The sequence below is a fragment of the Muscardinus avellanarius genome (genome assembly GCF_963383645.1).
Source record: "Muscardinus avellanarius genome assembly, chromosome: 6".
NCBI classification, from domain to species: domain Eukaryota; kingdom Metazoa; phylum Chordata; class Mammalia; order Rodentia; family Gliridae; genus Muscardinus; species Muscardinus avellanarius.
Window position 1 is genome coordinate 128,826,058 of NC_137791.1, and position 20,899 is coordinate 128,846,956.

The window sequence follows — 20,899 nt, forward strand, 5'->3', positions numbered from 1 at the left end:
CTGGTGGAGCATTTTTCCTCTGAGCCATACCCCAACCCTATTTTTTTTTTTTATGTTGAAACAGGGTCTCACTAAGTTGCTGAGGCTGGCTTTGTACTTGTGATCTTCCTGTCACAGCCTCCCAAATACTGGGATTACAGGAGTGTGCCACCATGCCCAGTCTGGAGATGGGAATCTTTGTGAGATAATTAAGTTTAGATGAGGTCATGAGGATGCGTCCTCATGATGGGACTTGTGTTTTAATAAAAAGAAACACTAGGAAACTTGCTTTCTCTTATGTTTTTTTGACTTGTGAATACCCAGAAAGGAGACAGCCATTGGCAAACAGGAAAAGAGCCCTCATTTGGAAATCGTATCAGCTGGCCCCTCCATCTTAGACTTCTTAGCTTCCAGAACTGTGGAAAATAAATTACTCTTGTATATGCCACCCAGTCTATGAAACTGTTATGGAAGCCCAAGCAGGCTAAAATAGGATGCTATTGTTAAGAACACCAGGACACTAAGTATAAATCAGTACTATTCTAGGCACATTAGAGTATAGAAAAACTCAACTCATTAGCTTTCTCTTTGCTCCTGAGTCTGAAACTCCTCTTTTCCAACCTTAAAAAGTATCTTATATGTTCATGCCATCAGGGAATTGAAAATTAAAAATATTGTGAGGTAATATTACATATCCCCTATCTTGGCTAAAATGCAAAAGACTGACAGCATCAAAAGTTGACAAGTGTGTGGAGGAACTAGAACTCCTGAGCAGTACTGGTAGAAATTTAAGTGATACAACCACAGTAGAGAATTTTCTGGCACTTTCTTATAAAGTTGAATATATGCCTTTATTAAAAAGCCCAATGATTCGAAAGCTTTTTTTAAAAAAACTAAGACAAATAAAAATGTCTATAAGAAGTTAATATAAAAATAGTCTTGCCAGCCTATCTCATGGTAACAAACAAACTAGAAATCAAAATATATTTCTGAAAGTGAATTGACAATTTGAAATATATCTATATCATACTATGTATAACAATGTTTAGCAATAAAACTGGACTTAACCCAAATGGTCATTAATAGTTAAATGAATAAACAAATTAGGGCAAATACCTCTAGTGGAATACTACTTAGAAAAAAAAAGTTGATATCTGCTATATGTTACATGGATGAATCAAAACCAATAAGAAACAAAATATAAAAAAGAATCTACTATAATGGTTCACATATATAAAACTCCAGAACAGGCAAAGCCAATCATTAACGACATAGCTGATCAGTAATTGCACAAAGTGGGGAAGAGTGTGGAGGACGAAAACAGGAGGCCTTCAGGGAACATTCTAGAGTTATGGGGACACTCTATATGCGCTGATCTTGGGACAATTTTTCTAGGGCTTATTTTTGTATCTCTGCTTATTAAGCCTTCTATTCTCCTGGATTTAAATGCCGATAGCGATAAAAGTCCAACCTAGAAGTAACTAAGCACCAACTCTTGAGGGGATTGGCCATTAAATTATCCAAACTGTGAGCTGCCAACACAATTCAGAGGGTGGAGACTGGCATCTGGTGGCCAGCTGCTCAGACTGTTTAAACGTCTTCCAGATGAAGCAAAGTATGCAGGTGGCATCATTTAACTCGGTGACGACTCACCAGGATTCAGAACAGGGTCCCCAAGAGTTTTCCATTTGAGCTGTAATACATTGAAGGAGAAAGTGGCTGATGGTGGAGAAGAGGACCTGGCTCTCAGTAGGACTGGAGTCCCATTAGCTGGGAGGGGTTCACACCATGACTGAACCCAGTTGCCCTCCAGGCAGAAAGTTGTCAACACTGAGCGCCTCCAGGCCACTTCTTGGCCAACTATGATGCCACCAGCTTTCCTGGCTTTTGCTCAGTGCTTAGATCCAGTCTTGACTGACAGATGAGCCTGGAGCCACCAAAGCTGAGCACTACTTCTATGAGATGGTTTCTTTTTTGTTTCTTTTTAATTTTATTGGTGCATTATAGTCTCACATCATAATGTGGATCATGTTGACAATGGCATATATTCACACAGTACTTGGTGCTTTCCCTCCCCCTTCCCCTTTTCCCTCCCTCCCCATACTGGGTGCTGAGTGTCTTGGTTAACTATGTTATATTTACATGTATACACATATTTGAATGTAGCTTTTCCATTACTTAACCTCAGCTTTCTTCCTCTCCTACCCCTCCTTTCTGGCTTTGCTGAGCTTTCTCCTCCTTTATCTGGAGTCCTTCTGGTATCCCTAATACACACTAGCTTGAGCATATTAGAGAAAACATATGTCCCTTCTCTTTCTGTGCTTGGAGAATTTCACTTTATGGAACCAACCTAGGTCTCCATCAACAGATGAATGGATTGCAGAATTATGGGAAATACACACCATTGAATTCTACTCAACAATAAAGAAGAACAAAATCATGTCATTTGTAAGACGATGGAAAGACCTGGAGAACATTATGAGATGGTTTCATGGTATCTGGATACTTCTTGCTTCAGCCCCCTTTTACCTCTCAGTGTTGTTTCTAGGGTAGTGTCCTTGAATAGAAGGGTCATACAGTTATTTTAATTCAACCAAGCTTTCTCACAATCTGAGGCTCAGAGCTAGTGCACGATGTTCCCAATGAGGACTACTGATACCAGGTCTGGAATCCATGTCTTCTCCCTTCGAGAAGGGCTGCGTGGCCCCCACGGTGTGGTTTGAGGCATTTCAAAGGAACAGGTACTGACCCAAGAATGTCTCTTCAAAAGTTAAATGCCATCTGTTCAAATCACATATCACTCTGAGCCTCGAAGAGCAGTCACAGTCACTGGGGCCACTAGCTCCTGGAGCACCCAGCTACTATGTGACTATAGATGTCTATGCCAGCCCAGATAGCCATTACTGTTGCTCTTGTTCACTTGTGAGCAAGCCTATTCCATGGCAGAAAAAAAATCACCCCTATATAATTATCAAACCCACTGATAAGTCTCTCTCTCTGTGTGTGTGTGTGTGTGTGTGTGTGTGTGTGTGTGTGTGTGTGTTTTACTGGGGATAGAATCCAGGGACATTTTACCTCTGAGCAACACCCCCAGCCCTATTTTTTGTTCTTTATTTTGAAATAGAGTCTCACTGAATTGCAAAGTGCCTCACTAGGTAGCTGAGGCTGGCTGCGAACCATTATCCTCCTGTCTCAGCCTCTCAAATTCTGGGATTACAAGTGTGCACCACCATGCTCAGCCCACTGATGAGTCATTCTATCAATTTCTTGTGCTTCAGTAAAAATGACCATAACACCAGAGTTGCTTTCTTAACAATTTACCAATGCTGATTTCTTGAAATGTGTAGAAATAATATTTGGAGGAAGGAAAGAGCTAGGAAATATGCTTGACTTTCAATCAGGCATTTGGCTTCAAATTGCAGCTGCTTAGAATACTGCATATAACCTCTGGCCAGCACTGAGGGTCTCTGAGTCTTAGCTCCTTCATCCTCAGGGGTTATCCCCAGCTGCACTTAAGCTGCTTGGAGAGTTTAATCAGACCATGAGTGCCATCTCTAAGGAGCTATATTTGCAACTTGATGGTGCAGGTTTCTTGTGCCATACACTTTAAGAACTGACAGTGTGAATAAATCCATGATTCTGAACACTTAAAATAGTGTTTCTCAAGTCCTCAGGGGAATCACAGATGTGGCAGAATTCAAGATAAACTGGACTCCCACAGGTGTCCCACCCTCTTCGTAGAAGCCTGTAACTATGATGAGATATCACCCTGGCAATGTCATATTGTATGATAACATCGTCCTTGTAGGAGGGAAAACACCTGGGGCAGGGGTGATCTGATCATGTGAGCCCTCACCAGCAAAGCTTCCTTAGGTTGGTGGCAGCAGGCCATGTCAGAGAGATTTGAAGGCAAAGAAGATCTGAAGCTAGTGGCCTCAACGTTCATTGTGATTTTGAAGGAGGAGGCCACATACAAAGGAATGGGGGCCACATCTAGGTGACAAGAGTGAGTCAGCTCACAGCCGCCAAAGAAAACAGGATCTCAGTCCTGCGATGTCAATGAAAAGAAATTCTGCCAACAACCTTAGTGAGCTCGAATCCAATTCATTTACAGGACCTTCAAGCCTTGTCTGCCCTCTGATTTCATACTTCTAAGACTCTGAGTATAGAACCCATTCTGTCTACCCTCCAACTAGCTATGACCTACAAAACTGTGAGCTCATAAATAAGTATTGTTTTCAGTTACTATATAGATGGTAATTGGTTAAACAGTTAAGAAAATGAATCCACCTGAGGCTCTTGCTAGGAAGTTGTGACTGAGCAAGTCTAGGTGGAGTCTGGGATTCAGGATTTCTAACAAGCTCCAAAGTGATGTCAGTGCTGCTGGTTGGGAGACTGAATTTGGGGGATTAAGATTAAAGATGGTCATTACAAACATAGTAGATATGGCTTGGATAAATTCCCACCAAAGGTCAATGTTTAAAGCTTCTTTCCTAGGTAGGACTATTGAGAGGTAGTGGAATGTTTTGAAGATGAGCCCGAGTAGGAGGTCTTTGGGTAATTACAGGCATGCCCTCCAAGGGGACTCTGGTTTATTTCTCTTCCTTTTTTCTCTTTTTGCTTCTGGGCTCAGGAAGTGGGCAATTTGCTGTGCCACGAGTCCCTGTCCCCATGATGTGCCACCTCTACAAAGGTCCAATGTAATGGGACCAGTTTATCTTGGACTAGACCCTCTAAAACCATTAGCCAAAGTAGACCTTTTATCTTTATAAATTAGTGGCCTCTAGTATTTTGGTACAACAGTGAAAGCCAACTAATACATCAGTCAAACAATTTTTTCCCCTTAATAATTCCTCATTTGGGAAATACGTTTAATCTTGTTAGCCATTTTTTTTCTGACAGCATTTTTCCAGGAATGTTTTTGTAATTGTCCTATTTTACAAATTCAGATGTCTCTCTAGAGCATAATTCAATGAAATGGAGAGAGTTGGGCATTAGTGCCCTTCCTCTGAAGCCAAATTCCATCTCCTGTTGGACAAATTATGTAAAGTCCTGGACTCTTAATTTCTTCATATTATTTGGCTTACAAAAGCCTCCCTCACAGGATGTGGTAGTCAGATTCATGTGTCAGCTTGGCTATGCTATGGTGCCCAGTTATTTGCCCAAACGCTAGTCTAGGTACTGCTGGAAAGATATTTTAGAGATGGGGTCAATATCTATAATCAGTTGACTTTAAATTAAGCAGATTACCTTAAAAAATGAGAGAACCCTCATTCAATCAGTTGAAGGCCTTAAGAGGAAAAATTGAGATTTCTCCAGGAAAGAAGAAATTCTGTCTCAATATGGAAATTCTGTCCTAGATTTTAGTCTGCTACCTGCCCAACAGAATTTAGACCAGCTAAACTCAGGATCACACAAGCCAATCCCTTAAAATAAGCCTCTCTCTTTCTCTCTTCCTCTCTATCCTTCCCTTCCTCTGTTTGTTTCTGTTTCTCTGGAGAACTCTGATACACAGAAATGAAAAGGAATAATGAATAGCACCCTGGAAGAACACATCAAGGCTGCCTTAACTGAAATGCTTGAGACCAGAAATATTTTAGATTCTACATTTTGGAATATTTTTATACATATCATAAGATAACTTGGGTATAGGTCCTAAATCTAAATACAAAACTCATGTGTTTAACATATACAACCTGAAAGCAATTTTATGTAATATTTTTTGTGCAACTGCATTTTGACTACAACCCATCACATAAGGTCAGGGGTGGAATTTCCCACTTGTGGTGTCATGGCAGCACCCAGAAATTTTCCAGTTTCAAAGTATTTTGCATTTTGTATTTCTTTTAAATTAAGGCTTCTCATTCTGTATTAATACATGTTCATATTATTATTATTATTATTATTATTATCATTATTATTATTTGCAGTACTGGGCATAAAATGACATTGACATTTTACTTCTGAGATACACCCTTAGTTTAGTCCTATTTATGTGTTTACATTTTGAAATAGGGTCTTACTAGTTTGCTGAAATGCTTATTATAATTCTGAGGCTGTTTTTGAACTTGTGATCCTTCTGTTTCAGCCTCCCAAGTACTGGGGTTATAGGTGTGTGACACCACCCCCGGCTTTCATAATTATTTTTAATTAGTGTTTTCAATGTTACAGTAAAATGCACTAAGGAATGTAGATCAGAAAGAGTTCATTGTGGATTCCAGTATTTCATTCCTCTTCTTTGGTCACATCTGTTGGTGATGTGCTTGATTCCTTTCCTCATGCAAAGTGTGCGTGTTGGAGATTCAACAGGCACCCATAATTGCAGATGATGGAGATGATTACTTTGGACAGGCAGCCAAATTGGAGATCAGATTATAATCACTCTGCAAAGGGAACCTGAAAGTAATTGTTGAGAGAGGGTGGGCAGGAAGGAAGTACTTCTGCTCTGATGCCAAGCTCCATCATGATAATGGTGCTTGCTGGCCTGTCCCTTTTGAAGTCATTGTTTCTGATTGTCCACATCTGCCTTGCAATGGGCTTGTCAGCAGCTTTGCAAAGCAATGTAACCAAGGGTTGGTTGGCAGTTCTGGATAAAGATAGAACAATTACTTCGTATAGAAGAAAACTGAAAATACCCACATTGAAAGACGGCAGCAATCTTGTGTGTTTGCATAGTCTCTGCAACTCAAGAAGTTTTCCATGATTTCATCTAACTTTACCACGGAGTATTACTATCTCCATTTACAAAGGAAGGAGTGGCTATGCCAAAACATTGAATTTTTTTCTGCAAGTTTACTCAACAAGACAAATAATTGCATACCTATATTGGGCCTGGTTCTGTCTGGCTATAGAGCAGTCCCTTTTCCTTCTGTAACATTTTGCAGCCATCTTGTGGTATCAGCACATTTTAGGAGGCTGCCCAAATCACTGGTATCCAGATATAGGAGAAACTTTTCTTTGATCTTTCTTTCAAGGGAGAGTGAAGAAGCCTATTGACTAGGGAGAAATGCTTGTGTTTGGGGTATTCAGATGTGGAGTCACCTTATTTTGACCAGGCAGGAAGTAGGGGTGAGTGTCAGCCAGGAAAATGAGGGCAGGTGAAGGCATAGCAAGGTTATCAGTGTTCCAGAAATTAGGTCAGTTATACTCAAAGAAGGTTATGCATTTTTAATAAAGATCAGACAAAAATTTATTTTCTTGGAGGGTGAGGTATGTTAACATATCCTGGAAGAGCTTAAATGCTAATGTTTAGGGGTGGGGGACAGGCTAACAAGGTAAGTGAACTCTTTTGCTTGGGTACAGGCCAAGAAAGTGCGAAGGCCGCTTTGGAGAACTAGAAAATCTGTGGGCTGAGTCCTTGAGGACTCCAGTGTCTTCTATTCTGAAGACAAATCAGCATGTCCTCCCTAATCAGAGAGCAATTTGTCATGCTCCTTCTCCCTGGGGAAATTAGAAAAACATAAGCAAGAGCCTAGCTCTCCCTCTAAGTGGGAAGGGAGAAGAGCCTACGTATGGTAGGGAGCTCATATTCACACTGTTGCAAAAATTTTGCCCAGCATAGTGTTAGAAATGAATTTTCATGGAAAAGACACGTATTCAAAAGCAGCTGGGCAAGGCAAATTTTACTTATTGCAAAAGAGAATCCTGCCACCAGTAAATTCAGGTATGCAGGAACAACACTGGGGAAATGCTGGGTATTTTATTTGCAGCACAGGTGTCCTATGCTGTGCTCCCATTGGTGGGAGTCTTCACAATCTTTTAAAAATTTTTTATATTACTTTTATATTTTTATTTTTATATGGATCGTATTGAAAATGGCATAGGTTCACACAGTGCTTGGTGCTCTTCCCTCTTCTGCTTACCTTCCCCCCCTCCCAACAATGAGTGTCCAGGTTGACCATGCTACATTCACACTTATACTCATATTAGAACGTAGCTCCTCCATTAATCAACCTCAGCCTTCTTTCTCTCCTACCTTTCCTTTCTAGTTTTGCTGAGGTTTCCCCTCTGTTATCTGGAGGCCCTCTGGTATTCCTAATACTTCCTAGTTTAGGCATATTGGAGAAATATGTTTCTTCTCTTTCTTGTTTGTGCTTGGCTGATCTCACTTAACATAATGTTCTCCAGGTCTTTCCATCTTCTTGCAAATGAAATGATTTTGTTCTTCTTTATTGCTGAGTAGAATTCCATTGTGTGTATTTCCCATAATTTTGCAATCTATTCATCTGTTGATGGAGACCTAGGTTGGTTCCATATTTTGGCTATTATGAATTATGCTGCTATGAATATAGGTATGCATATGTTACTGTAGTTCTCTGATTTCAACCCCTTTGGAAAGATACCCAGGAGTGGTATAGCCAGATCATATGAAGGATCCATTCCCAGTTTTCTAAAGAATCTCCACACTGATCTCCATAGTGGTTGAAATAGTTTGCACTCCCACCAACAGTGTAAGGAGTTATTATTTCCCCATATCCTCGCAAGCATTTGTTGTTATTTGACTTCTTTATGCTTTCCACTCGAATTGGGGTTAGATGGAATCTCACCATAGTTTTGATTTGCATCTCCCTGATGGCTAATGATGCTGAACATATTTTCATGTATCTATTGGCCATTTGTATCTCTTCTTTTGTTAAGTGTCTATTCAATTCAGTTGCCCATTTCTTGATTGGGTTATTTGTTTTGAGCTCTTTGTATATTCTGGATATTAGCCCTCTTTCAGAGTGGTGGCTGGTAAAGATCTTCTCTCATTCTGTAGGCTTTCTCTTTAGGTTCTTAATGGTTTCATTGATAACCAGAAACCTTTTAGTTTGATGCCATCCCACTTGTTAATTCTTGCTTTATTTTCCTAAGCTTTGGAAGTCTTATTGAAAAAGTTACTGCCTGTGCCTATATGTTGGAGTGTTGAGCCTATGCCAACCTATAATAGCTTCACAGTCTCTGGTCTAATTTCCAAGTCTTTGATCCATCTCAAGTTGATTCCTGTGCACAGTGAGAGGTAAGGATTTAGTTCTATCTTTCTAAAAATGGATAGCCAGTTCTCTCAGCACCATATGTTGAAAAGGCTGTCTTTTTTTCTAACATATGAGTTTGGCTCCCTTGTCAATGATCAATTGGCTATAGGTGTGGGGTTTTTTTCTGTATATTCTATTCTGTTCCACTGGTTTGTATGTCTGTTGTGCCAATACCATAGTGTTTTTGCTACTATTGCTCTATAGTATAATTTAAAGTGAGGGATTATGATGCCTCCTGCATGGTTCTTATTGCTGAGAATTGCTTTGGCTATTCTGGGTTTTTTTCTTTCTCCATATAAAATTCATGACTGATTTTTCTAGGTCTATATAGAATGCCATTGGTATTTTTTTTTTTTTTGGTATAATGGCAATTTTGATGATATTTATTCTGCCTATCCATGAGCAAGGGAGATCTTTCCATCTTCCAAGGTCTTCTTTAATTTCTTTCTTTAATGTTTTATAGCTTTTATTGTAGAGGTCATTTACATCTTTGGTTAAGTTTATTCCTAGGTATTTTAGTGGTTTTGAGGTTATTGTGAATGGGATTGTTTTCTTTTTTTCTTTCATTGTGAATTCTTTGTTGGCATATAGAAAAGCAACTGATTTCTTTAGATTAATTTTGTATCCTATAACTTTTCTGAATTGGTTAATTAGCTCCAGAAGTCTTTTGGTTGAGATTTGGGGTCTTATAGATAAAGAATCATGTAATATGTAAACAAGGATAATTTTAATTCCTCTTTTACTATTTCAATTTCTTTGATATTCTTCCCTTGTCTTACTGCTGTGGCAAGAGTCTTGAGGAATATTAAAAAGGGGTGATGATAGTGAGAATCCTTGTCTTGTTTCTGATTGTAGAGGAAATTCTTGCAGTTTTTCCCCATTAAATATGATGTTGGCTTTGGGTTTATTGTGTATTACCTTAATAATTTTGAAATATGGTTCTTCTATTTCAATTTTCTGCAGTGTTTTATTTAAACATAAATGGGTGTTGGAGTTTGTCAAATGCTTTTTTAGCATCTATTGATATGATATGTGGTTTTAGTTCTCAGTTCTATTTATGTGATGAATAACATATATTGATTTGTGTATGTTGAACCAGCCTTGCTTTTATGGAATAAAACCAAGTTGAGAATACTGTACAATTCTCTTGATATGATGTTGAATGCATATAGCTAATATTTTGTTTAGAATTTTTGCACCTATGTTCATCAAGAATATTGGTCTTTAATTTTCTTTTTTTTGGAGGCATCTTTATTTGGTTTTGGTATTAATGTGATACAGGCCTCATAGAATGAATTTTTGGGAATTGCATATCTTTGAATTTCCAAGAACAAGTTGTGAAGTATTGAGATTAGTTCTTCACTGAGTTTTGTAGAACTCAGCTAGAAACCTGTCAAGGCCTGGGCTTTTCTTTGATGGCAGAAATTTATTGCTGTTTCTGTTTCTTTGCTTGGTATTGGTTGGTTTAGACTTGGTATGTCCTATTGGTTCAATTTAGGTGGGTTATATATACTTAGAAATCTATCAATTTCTTCCATGTTTTCCAGTCTATTGGAGTATAAATTTTCAAAATTGTTTCTGATAATACTTTGAATTTTTCCACTGTCTGTGGCTATGTGTCCTTTTTCATTTCTCATTTTAATGATTTGTGTTGATTCTTTCTTTCTTTTGGTTAGGTTGGCAAGGGGTTTGTCAATCTCATTAAACTTTTCAAAGAACTGGCTTTTTGTTTTGTTGATTCTTTGAATTGTTTGTTATCTATTTCATTTATTTCTTCTCTGATTTTAATATTTTCCTGCCTTCTGCTGGCTTTGGAATTAGACTGTTGCAGTTTTTCTAGGTCCTTGATATGTGTCATTAGGTTATTTACTTGGTGACTTTGTTCTACTTATGTGGGCACTCAGTGCTGTAAACTTTCCTCTTAACACTGCCTTCAAAGTGTCCCATAGATCTTGGTAAGTTGTGTCTCTGTTTTCAATTAATTCCAGGACTTTCTTTATTTATCCCCTTATGTCTGATCTTACTCACTCATCATTCAATAGTGTATCATTCAACCTCCATGTATTTAAATAGTTTCTTTTGGGTTCCTGTTGTTGACTTTTACTTCCATGCCATTGTGGTCTGAAAAGATTCAGGGAATTATATTACATCTTTTGAATTTTCTGGTGCTTGCTTTGTGGACCAGGATGTGATCTGTTTTGGAGAAGGTTTCATGGGCTGCTGAGTAGAATGCTGTTCCCGGTTGAAATATTCTGTATATATCTATTAGGTCCATTTGATTTATAGCTTTCTTTAATTGTGAAGAGTATTTACTCTTTGCCTTGAAGATAGATCTAGTGGTGTGAGTGGTCTGTTGAAGTCTCCCAATATTTTTGTATTTGAGTCTATTTGAGATCTGATGTTCTGGAGGGTTTGTTTTACAAATGTGGGTGAACCCCACATTTGTATTTACTATCATTATATCTTCTTGGTGAATTGTTTCTTTTAACAAAACAAAATGCCCTGCTTTGTCTCGTCTGATGTGTTTTAGCTTAAAGTCTCTTTTGCTGGATATTAGTATTGCTACCCCTGCCTGTTTTGGGTCTTCTTTTGGTCTTTTTCTATCTTTTCACTTTCATTCTGTGAATGTCTTTGGCTGTAATGTGAGTTTCTTACCAGCAGCATATATTTGATTATGGTTTTTAATCCACATTGCCAGTCTATGTGTTCTAATTGGTGATTTAAATCCTTTGACATTCAGGGTTATTATTGAAATATGATTTTTGTTTCCTGTCATTTGGTGTTCTTTCTTCTGTTTGATATAATGTTATTTCTTCTTTGCTTAGTTGCCCCGCTGAGCAACTTCTTCTGTTCTCTGGTTCTGAAATTTTCTTATTTTATTCTTCTTTATTTTTTATTTTTTTAAGTATTTTCTCTAGTGTTGGCTTTGTAATCATGATTTTTTTTTGAGATTTTACTTATCCTGAAATACTTTTGTTTCTTCATCAATTTTTAATAATAACCTTGTTAGATATAACAGTTTTGGTTGGAAGGTGTTTCTTCCAGGGTCTGGATTACCTCATACCAGTCCTTCCTGGCATTCATGACTTGTGTTGTAAAGTCTAGGGTGATTTTATTGTTTTGCCCCTGTATGTCACCCATTATTTTGTTCTCACTGCTTTTAAGATTCTTTCCTTGGCCTCTATGTTGGTCATTTTGATTATTACATAGTGTGGGGAGGTCCTTCTTTGATATTGTCTTACTGTATATATAAGTCCAAGTCTCTTTTAATGTTTGGAAAATTCTCTGAAAGTATTTCTCTGAAGAGATTATGAATACCCTTGGTCTGTATCATTATCCCTTTTTCAATGCCTTTTATCCATAAGTTAGGATGTTTCATTTTGTTCCATAGTTGTTGGATGCTTAGGTTTTTTTGCCTTAGTAACTTCTGTATGCTGTTGACTGCTTTTGGCTTTGAATGAACTGTTTTTTAACAGTGATACTCTATTTTCCATTTCATCTAATCTTCCAGAATTTCTTTCTGTTGCTGTCTTCGTTTCATTTATTGACTCTTTCATTTCATTCCAGACCTATTTCTGATTCTTTCTTAATTTCTCTATTTCCTCTTTCATTTCTTGGACACTTGCTGTCAGGTCTTTTATTTTATTAAAGATCAGGATTTGGAATTCTCCTTCTTGCATTTCTTGTAGGTCAGCATTCATGATTTCCCTTAATTCCTCTCTGTTCCTAGTTTCCATAATTTCAGGGTTCTTGGGCTTGTTTTTCTGATGTCTTGGCATCTTCTTTTTTGTGTGTGATTCTGTGGGTAATTTGTTGGATCCAATCTTAGTAGTAGGAATTTAGAGGTGTCAGCAGGTTCATCATGGGTAAGCAGTGCTTTTTTTCAATGGTGAGTGTTGGGTAAGGAGGGAGGAGCTGGCGTAATGAGTACAGGAGTCAGGTCAAGTAGAGGATATGATTAGGTTGAGTAAGTATTTAAATATAATAAGGTAGTATCTCGTTGAGAATGACAGAAGGTTAGACAGTAGAATTCTTGTAGTTAGTAGATTATTTAAGTATGGAGATATGAAATAGCTTGAATATAAAACAAGGAGATACAGTAAGGGAAAAAGTTTTGAGAGAAGAAAGTAGATCAGCTAGACTGAAGAAGTTTGCAAAAGGAATGAGGGGGAGTAAACAAACACAAATAAAGTAATACAATTGTTTTAAAAAAAAAACTAACAATTAAAAATCAAAGATAAAAGCTCAAAACACAAAAGGAATAAAAAGAAAAATAATAAGAAGAAAAGACAAAGAACTAAAAGAACAAGCGACAGTTTGAGAGAAAAAAACAAAACAAACAAAAACAAAGACAGCTGTCTTCCTAATTTATGTATATAGGGCCCAGACTCATATAATATCTGTCTGTCTGTTCACTGTGGTAGATTCTGGAGTATATTCCAATGTCTCTCATTTACTCTGTACCCTATTGTCAGCTTTTGGACCTCGCCTCTGACAGCTTTGTGTTTAGGTGTCAGGGTGTTGGGTGTCACTGTTAATGAGTTGTGTGTAAGTTTAGGGTCTGTGCTTCCCCACCCTGTGATCCACACCCTTCAGCCCTAGGCCCTGTACTCTCCATCTCTCACTCCATTCTCTCCGCCCTGGGGTCAGGACCTCTGCTCTGAGCCTTCTCACCCCGGACCTGCGCCTCCCTACCCGCACCAGCAGAGGGCATCCAGTGTAGTCTCAGAGCAACGCCCTGTGACCTTGTTCAGGCACAGTGCCTTGAGCACTATGGGCCTTTTCTGTGGCTCTGGAGATTCTAATTGGACTACCTCCAGGATGGGCCACCTTTTCCTTAGCCCACCAAGGTCCCGCAGCTGCTCTGGGCAGTCGTCTGCTGAGTAATGAGTAATGCAATGGGGTAACCTGGCCATCCTGTGGACCAGGTCTCTGGAGGGCACAGTGTACCACTGCAGGTGCTGCTTCTGGTGAGTACATGGGCTTTTGGATCTTTTTCTGCATCCCTGAAGCATGGTGCTGGTTGCTTACGATGTTGGAGCTCTGTTGCCGCTTTCTGTACTTCATGTTCTTAGATTATTTTTTGGGACTTCTTGGGGCTACAATGCTGGAGCTGGCAATTGCAGTTCTGGCTGGTGGCCCAAGATGAAGCTGGCAGCTGCACCAGGTCAGTAGTGTGCTGGGGCTTTTTGCAGTGAATCTCATGTTCAGAGTACTGAATTTCTTCTGCCGTGATTCTCATTTTTGTTTTGGTTCATATCTTCCACTACTTTGTTCATTTTGTTTGTCAAGACGCTGCCTTATTGATAGTTGAACTTTATTTGTTCCAGCTACTGAGATGTGCTGCATCACACAGTCACCATTTTGAATCTCTGCCTCACCATCTTTATGGTAGTGGCTGAAGGAAATACTTGGGGATAACCTGGTCCTTAAAATTTCCAGAAACCACTATCTTTATAAAAGTATACAAGGCTCCACTCTTCATTCTTTCTCCTCCCCCATGTTCTACCTTTCTAACCTTTGTTAAACTTTGAAACAATTTTCTATACTATTTTGCAGTTCAAACCTTTATTATCACCAGCATCATCTTAATTACTTAGGGCTGCTATGAACAATTATACATTAACTGTCTTATAAACAACATGAACTGATTTCTCATGGTTTGGGAGGCAGGGAGTCTGGGATCAGGGTGCCAGCATTTGGTCCTGTAAAGGCTTTCTTCTCCATGACAGTCTGCCAACTTTTCACCATGTCCTTGAAGAGTAGAAAGAATCAAGAGAGCTCTCTGGAGTCCCTTTTATCAGGACATGAATCCCATTCCTGTGCTTTCATCCTACCTGACTACCTAATTATCACCCAAAGGACCACTTCCTAATGCCATGACACTAGGGGCTAGAAATTCAACAAATGGATTCAAAGGTTTATAGCATTCAGTGCATTGTAAGGGTCTCACTTCTGGGAAAGGCAGCAAAGTCAGTGTCCAGGATGGGTGTCTGACAGTTCTCTCCTGTACTGGATGGAATATAGTCATCTAAAACTTTATGCCTACTGGGAACCATAGAATGAGACCTTTTTTAAACAACAACAACAACAACAACAACAAAAACAAAAACAACAGCAACAGGATTTTGAGCTGTGTGCATTGCCACATGCCCATAACCCCAGTACTTGGGAAACAGAGACAAGTTCACTGCTAGCCTCAGCAACTTGGCAAAATCCTTTTTCAAAATAAAAATACAAAATAGGGCTGGGGGTATAGTTTGGAAGTAGAACATCCCTGGGTTCAATTTCCAGTACAGCATACAAACACACATACACACACACACACACACACACACACCAAACAAACCAACTAACAAAAATAGGGTTTTGATAAATATATCTAAATCAAGGATCTTGACATGAGGTGATCTTCCAGGATTAACCAGGGTCTTTAATCCAATGTCAAGTATCCTTATGAAAGACACACTGAGGAGAGACATGGCAAGGAAATGATGAGGCATGGGGTGAAAAAGGCAGACTCTGGAGTGATGTGGCCATGAGCCAAGTAATGCCGGGAGCCACCAGGAGCTAGGTGTGGCCCTGACAACACCTGACCTTTGAACTTTTGGTTTCCAGAGTGGTGAGAAAATGCATTGCTGTTGTTTGGAGCCACCAGGATTGTGGCGGTATGTTACAGCAGTCCCAGCAAACTGACACATCTCCCCTGTGGTCATCAGAGGCAGCTGCTCTGCTCTCCCAGGTAGTGGGAAGCATTATTTGTAGGATGATAAGCTAGTGGGAAGAAGAGGAGATTTATTCCCTTTCAGGTCGCCTGAATTCAAATGCTGGCACCTCTGCCTACTAGCTGTGTGATTTTGGACAAATTAATATTCCTCTCTTTTCTCATCTGTAAGAAGACAGTAGTAGGATTTACCTCATGCAATGGTCAGGAGAGGCCAGGTTATGCTCATGTAACAAATATCCCTAGATCTCAGTGGTTTATGACTGCAAAGATCTGTATGTCTCTGACACTCCAATTTCATCGTGTGTCGGTGATTCTTCTCTACTTTGTTCGAAGTCATTGTTACAACCATCACCTTGTTTCTGAGTAAAAAGTTAAAAAATTAGATTAAAGCTCAGCCTCTTACTAATATCATCCATATGACCTTGAGAGACATTTGGTTTCCCTGAGCCTCAGTCTGTTATCATGGAAATGGAGATTGCTTTGCAGAAGTGAGGCAAGAATGGGATGTATAAGGAACTGATTCTTTTTTATTGGTACTGGAGAATGATCCCAGGACTGTTCTACTTCTGAGCTATACCCCTATCCCTATTATATTTTGAAACAGGGTTTTAATTAAGTTTCTGAGAGCCTCTTAAGTTGCTGGGAATGGCTGCAAACTCATGATTCTCCAAGTTCAGCTTTCTAAATACTGGGATCATAGGCATGTGCCACCATGCCAGGCTGAGAAATTGCTTCTTACCAAGCAGTCAGTATACATCAAACATTGCCAGTCCCCATGGCAAAGGCAAAAATGAGCTTGGAGAGTTCGGCATTCAACTGCTTGGCCTGGAGGACACCCAGCATAGTTTGATCACAACCTGCTGTCAGATCTAGCTCCATGACTCTGCCCAATCCCAGGAATTCTGGAAGTTCCTGGAAGGTGGGAAGCTAGAAATACGATTCGATGGGCATCATTCATGGCTAACTTATAGGACCCTTATGAAATTTAAATGAGTCAGTTCCTGTACTTCCCCGACACCAGTGCCTGCCACATAATAAATGCTCAATTATGTTTATTAAGTCAGTCCTGTCTTTCCCAAAATTGCTCTCATGGGGGCAGAAAAGACAGGCTGGGGAGATTGTACTGAGGCTTGAGAAAAGAGTTGACCTCAGCACTGATTCTCAGGGGCCCATGATCATCACATAGGCTCTGACGCTCTCTGGCATAATATTTTACCCATGTTTCTTTATTTTCCAAGCTCTACAGTTCTTTTCGAGTGCAATGAGGGAGTTCGAAGTATACCGTCTGAGGACCCTTCCCAACTGAGAGGCATTTGGGGTCCCAGCAGTGCCTAAGCTCACCAGCCTTCTGGAGAAGGCCTGAGAATTCACAGAAAAAGTGGCAGAAGCAAACCAGAGATGAGGGCTGCTGTAAGACAGGGACGCAGAGCTTCTGTTCTCTGAGGGGTCCTCAGTGGAGCCCGGGGTGGGCATCCCATGTCTCCTGACCTGGCTGGGTCTCCAGGAGGACTTGATCTTTGGTCATTTTTTGCTTTCAATGGATAATCTCTTTGTTTTTGAGAGCCAGGCTTGGGGTTATGGGGATTATACATTGGGAGTAATCATACTTGGGAGACTGACAGGAGGATCAAAGGTTTAATGTTATCCTCAGGAACTTAGCAACTTAATGAGACCCTGTTTGAAAAAAAAATGTTAAAAGGGCTCAGGGTGTATTTCAGAGATAGAGTACCCCTGGGTTCAATTCCCTGAACCAAAAGAAAAAGGAGGAGGAGGAGGAGGAGAAGGAAAAGGAATAGGAGGAGAAAAAAAAAAGAAGAAAGTAAGGAAAGAGAGAAAGAAAAATAAATAAGAAAGGAAAGAAAGAGTTATTAAGTAATTAGGCCCTCTACTTTTTTCCCCATCTGGAAATAACATCCTTTGACTTACCTAAGTTCCCTGGGGTGCTGAAGAGGAAGAGTGGCCATATCAGAGTGGAGTGCTGACCCAAGGGGGAAAAGGCTCAGTTTCATTTTCTGCAGAGGAACTTCTGGAAGAAATCCCATTTTTATTAGTCAAGAGACTACTGTAGGCCAAACACTGCACTAGGGACAGAGATGTGGCAGCCATCAAAGCGGCCCTGTGTGGGCTGACTTCCTGGCAGTGGTGCAGGGGGACTTTGAGAGACACCAGCCTGGTGCTGAGTTCATGAATATACGTGATGCTCTGTTGATATCCTGGACAGAGCAGCCCGTTAAACACCAATTTGACTAGAGGTTTGGGATACTTTGGTTGCTCATTCTGACATAACCGTGACAAATCTGGAATCCCTTTAGACTTTCAAATGAAAAGAATTAGTCATTTATTTGTCTGTCTTTTTGCTATTTGACAAAAGTTATCAACCACCCACCTTGGGGAAGACTCACTCCAGGCACTAGATTCAGTGATATGGTGGTAAGAAAGGCTCTACTCTTTCTTCTCCACTCCAGGAAACATTCCAGAGGACAACAAAAATAGTTGTCTTGAAACAGGGTCTTGTGAGGTTTATGAGAGTCTTGCTGAGTTGCTGAGGCTGGCCTCGAACCTACTATCCTCATGTCTCAGCCTCCCAAGTACTGAGACTATCTCTGAAATACACCCTGAGCCCTTTTAACAAAGGGTTTTTTCTTTTTTTCAAACAGGGTCTTGTGCCACCATACGCACCTTACATACATGCATATAATTTAGTTCCAATAATAGTTGAGTGAACAGTTCATTCATAAAACACTGGGGAATGTAGAAATCAGTTCTGACACAGTACAGCTGTCGCTGGCTCTCCATACCTATACACATGTAAACATACACATGTACACATGTTTGGGAAACCATGAGTTTACAGTGATAGAAACCTCCAAGTCCAACCTGGGCAGTTATTTCTTTCCATCCTTAGTTCCTTATTTGAATGACTTTTCTTCCTTAGTGAGAACCCTGGATCCTCTCATGATCCTAATTTTCTCTGTCCAGGTCAGTTGAGTTGCTGATTAAAACAGTAGGGAAAGCAACTGAGGAAGAATGAAGAGTTATCATGGGCTGGGTGTAGAATTTAAGTTGGAATGATGAAAAAGTTCTGAAAATGAATGGTCATGGTGGTTGTACAATAATGTGATGTGTTAAATGCCACTGAGATATACACTTAAAATGGTTACAATTTATTTATTAATTTTTTTGGTGATACTGAGGTTCCTGGAAACCCTTCTACCTCCAGGATTCACCCCCAGACCTATTTTTATATATTTTTTTGGAAACAGGGTCTCTTAAGCCAGAGAGGCTGGCTTTGAACCTGCACAATTCTCCTGTCTATGCCTCCCAAGCACGGGGATTATAAGCATGCACCACCATGCCAGGCCAAAAATGGTTACAATTTATATAAATATAGTTTTTTTATTGTTCACAATAAAAATTCAAAATCCAGGTGTGGAGGATTCCTTCCCTTCCAAACAAAGTGAGGAAAGATAGTGCTGGATCACTAACCCATTGAGGAAAGACTGGGCTACCACGTCTGGCCTGCTTCAGCATTGCCTGTGGCCTTACTAAAAATATCAACCCTTCCTCCACCCCACTGCGCCTGGGCTTCTAAGTCAGGAGGACTCAGACTTGATCAGGCACATGAAGTGGTACAAAGAAAAAGCTTCTTGGGTGTGTTGGAAACAGCAGGAAAGGCTTTTTCATTAGAAGAATTCAGACATTTTAACTAGAACCTTGGGAGCTGAAATCACTAAAGCATCTCACAGAATTCCTGCATTCACACGAAGTTTCCTTGTTCTTGAAGAGCTAGCTTCAGATGCTTAAACAATTCAAAACCATTGAAATACATTCTAGAAAGAAAGTCAAAAAGCCTAAATAAAATATGCCTAGGTTGATTTCCTGCCTGGCATAGATTTTATTAATCCATTTTTTTCTTTTTTTATCTTTGAACTTCTCTCTTATGCACTTTGCATACGTCCCACCTGAAATTTTCAGCTTAGGCTTTGGACGTAGCTCTTTGAGAACTACTGCCACACATAATATTGACTTTTGTCTTATTTGTCCCTTTTAGCGGGGAAAGAATGTAATTTCCGGCCAGGTGTTAATCTGAAGATTAAGAAGCATTTCAAATTGTCTTTAGAGGAAAGGTCTAGAATATTCATCACTGGAATAAAAAATACCAAATTTGTAGACTTCCAAAAGTCACTTTTCAGAAACAAGCTGTCTCTGCCTATACCTCAGATCTCCCAAATTCTTTTACTGTTTTGTATTAAAATACTCAGTAAAAGTCAGGGATGGTCCAAAACGGGTAACTGAAGCAAGCTGTCTACCATCGAAGAACATCCTTCTTTGTTTTAAGGATATAACCTTGTCTAGCTCTCCTGGTCTATAAAACTAGGTTAATGAGGTCAGACTGGGAGTTAGAATTCCCAAGGTACGGCTAAGACACTTCTCCCAACATTGCAAAATCAGAAAATCACATTTATTAAGAGCATGAGTGACTCTGGGAATGGAAGCCTATGACAGAATTGTTTATACTAGTCAGTGTATATAAAATAAATTTTTCTCAAGGGTCGGTGGGAGGGAGCTGGGGAATGTTTGTGGCAAGCAGCAGTGTCAATTTTGGACACAGATTTTGCAATTCTGGCTTTGCCTCTACGAAGTGTGTGGTTTCACTAGAACTTCTCAACCCCTTTGTAAAGCATAGATACTCCCCACCATCCGCTGTGTAGCTGTTGCCAGGAGTGCAAAAGGTAGGCAGTATTCTCTATAATAATAATAACAGTAAATAACAGCTATGTTTTAAGAGTAAATCCTTACTATTTCCTACTTTGTACCAGGTGTTCTTTGAAGTATTTCCTACTTGGTGATCAACGAATACCTTTTATGGCTTGCATCACTGTCTTACAGGTAGGGAAACTGAGGCACGTGATGAGAAGTAGGCAATGACATTAAAATGGGAGCTCCCCGAGGCCAAAGACTTTTGTTCATTCTCTGTATTCTTCACTCCTTGAAATTGCTTTGTTCTCCTTAGATCCTTCACAGTGATAAGGATAAGTTTCAATCCCCAGACTAGTGCCTGGGGCCTGGTAGTCTTAATAATGCTCATTGAACAAGCCCATGCTTGAACATTGAGTAGAGTATCTGTCTCATATCAGGTGGCAAATGAATGGCTAGCTCCACTATATATGATGGTCTG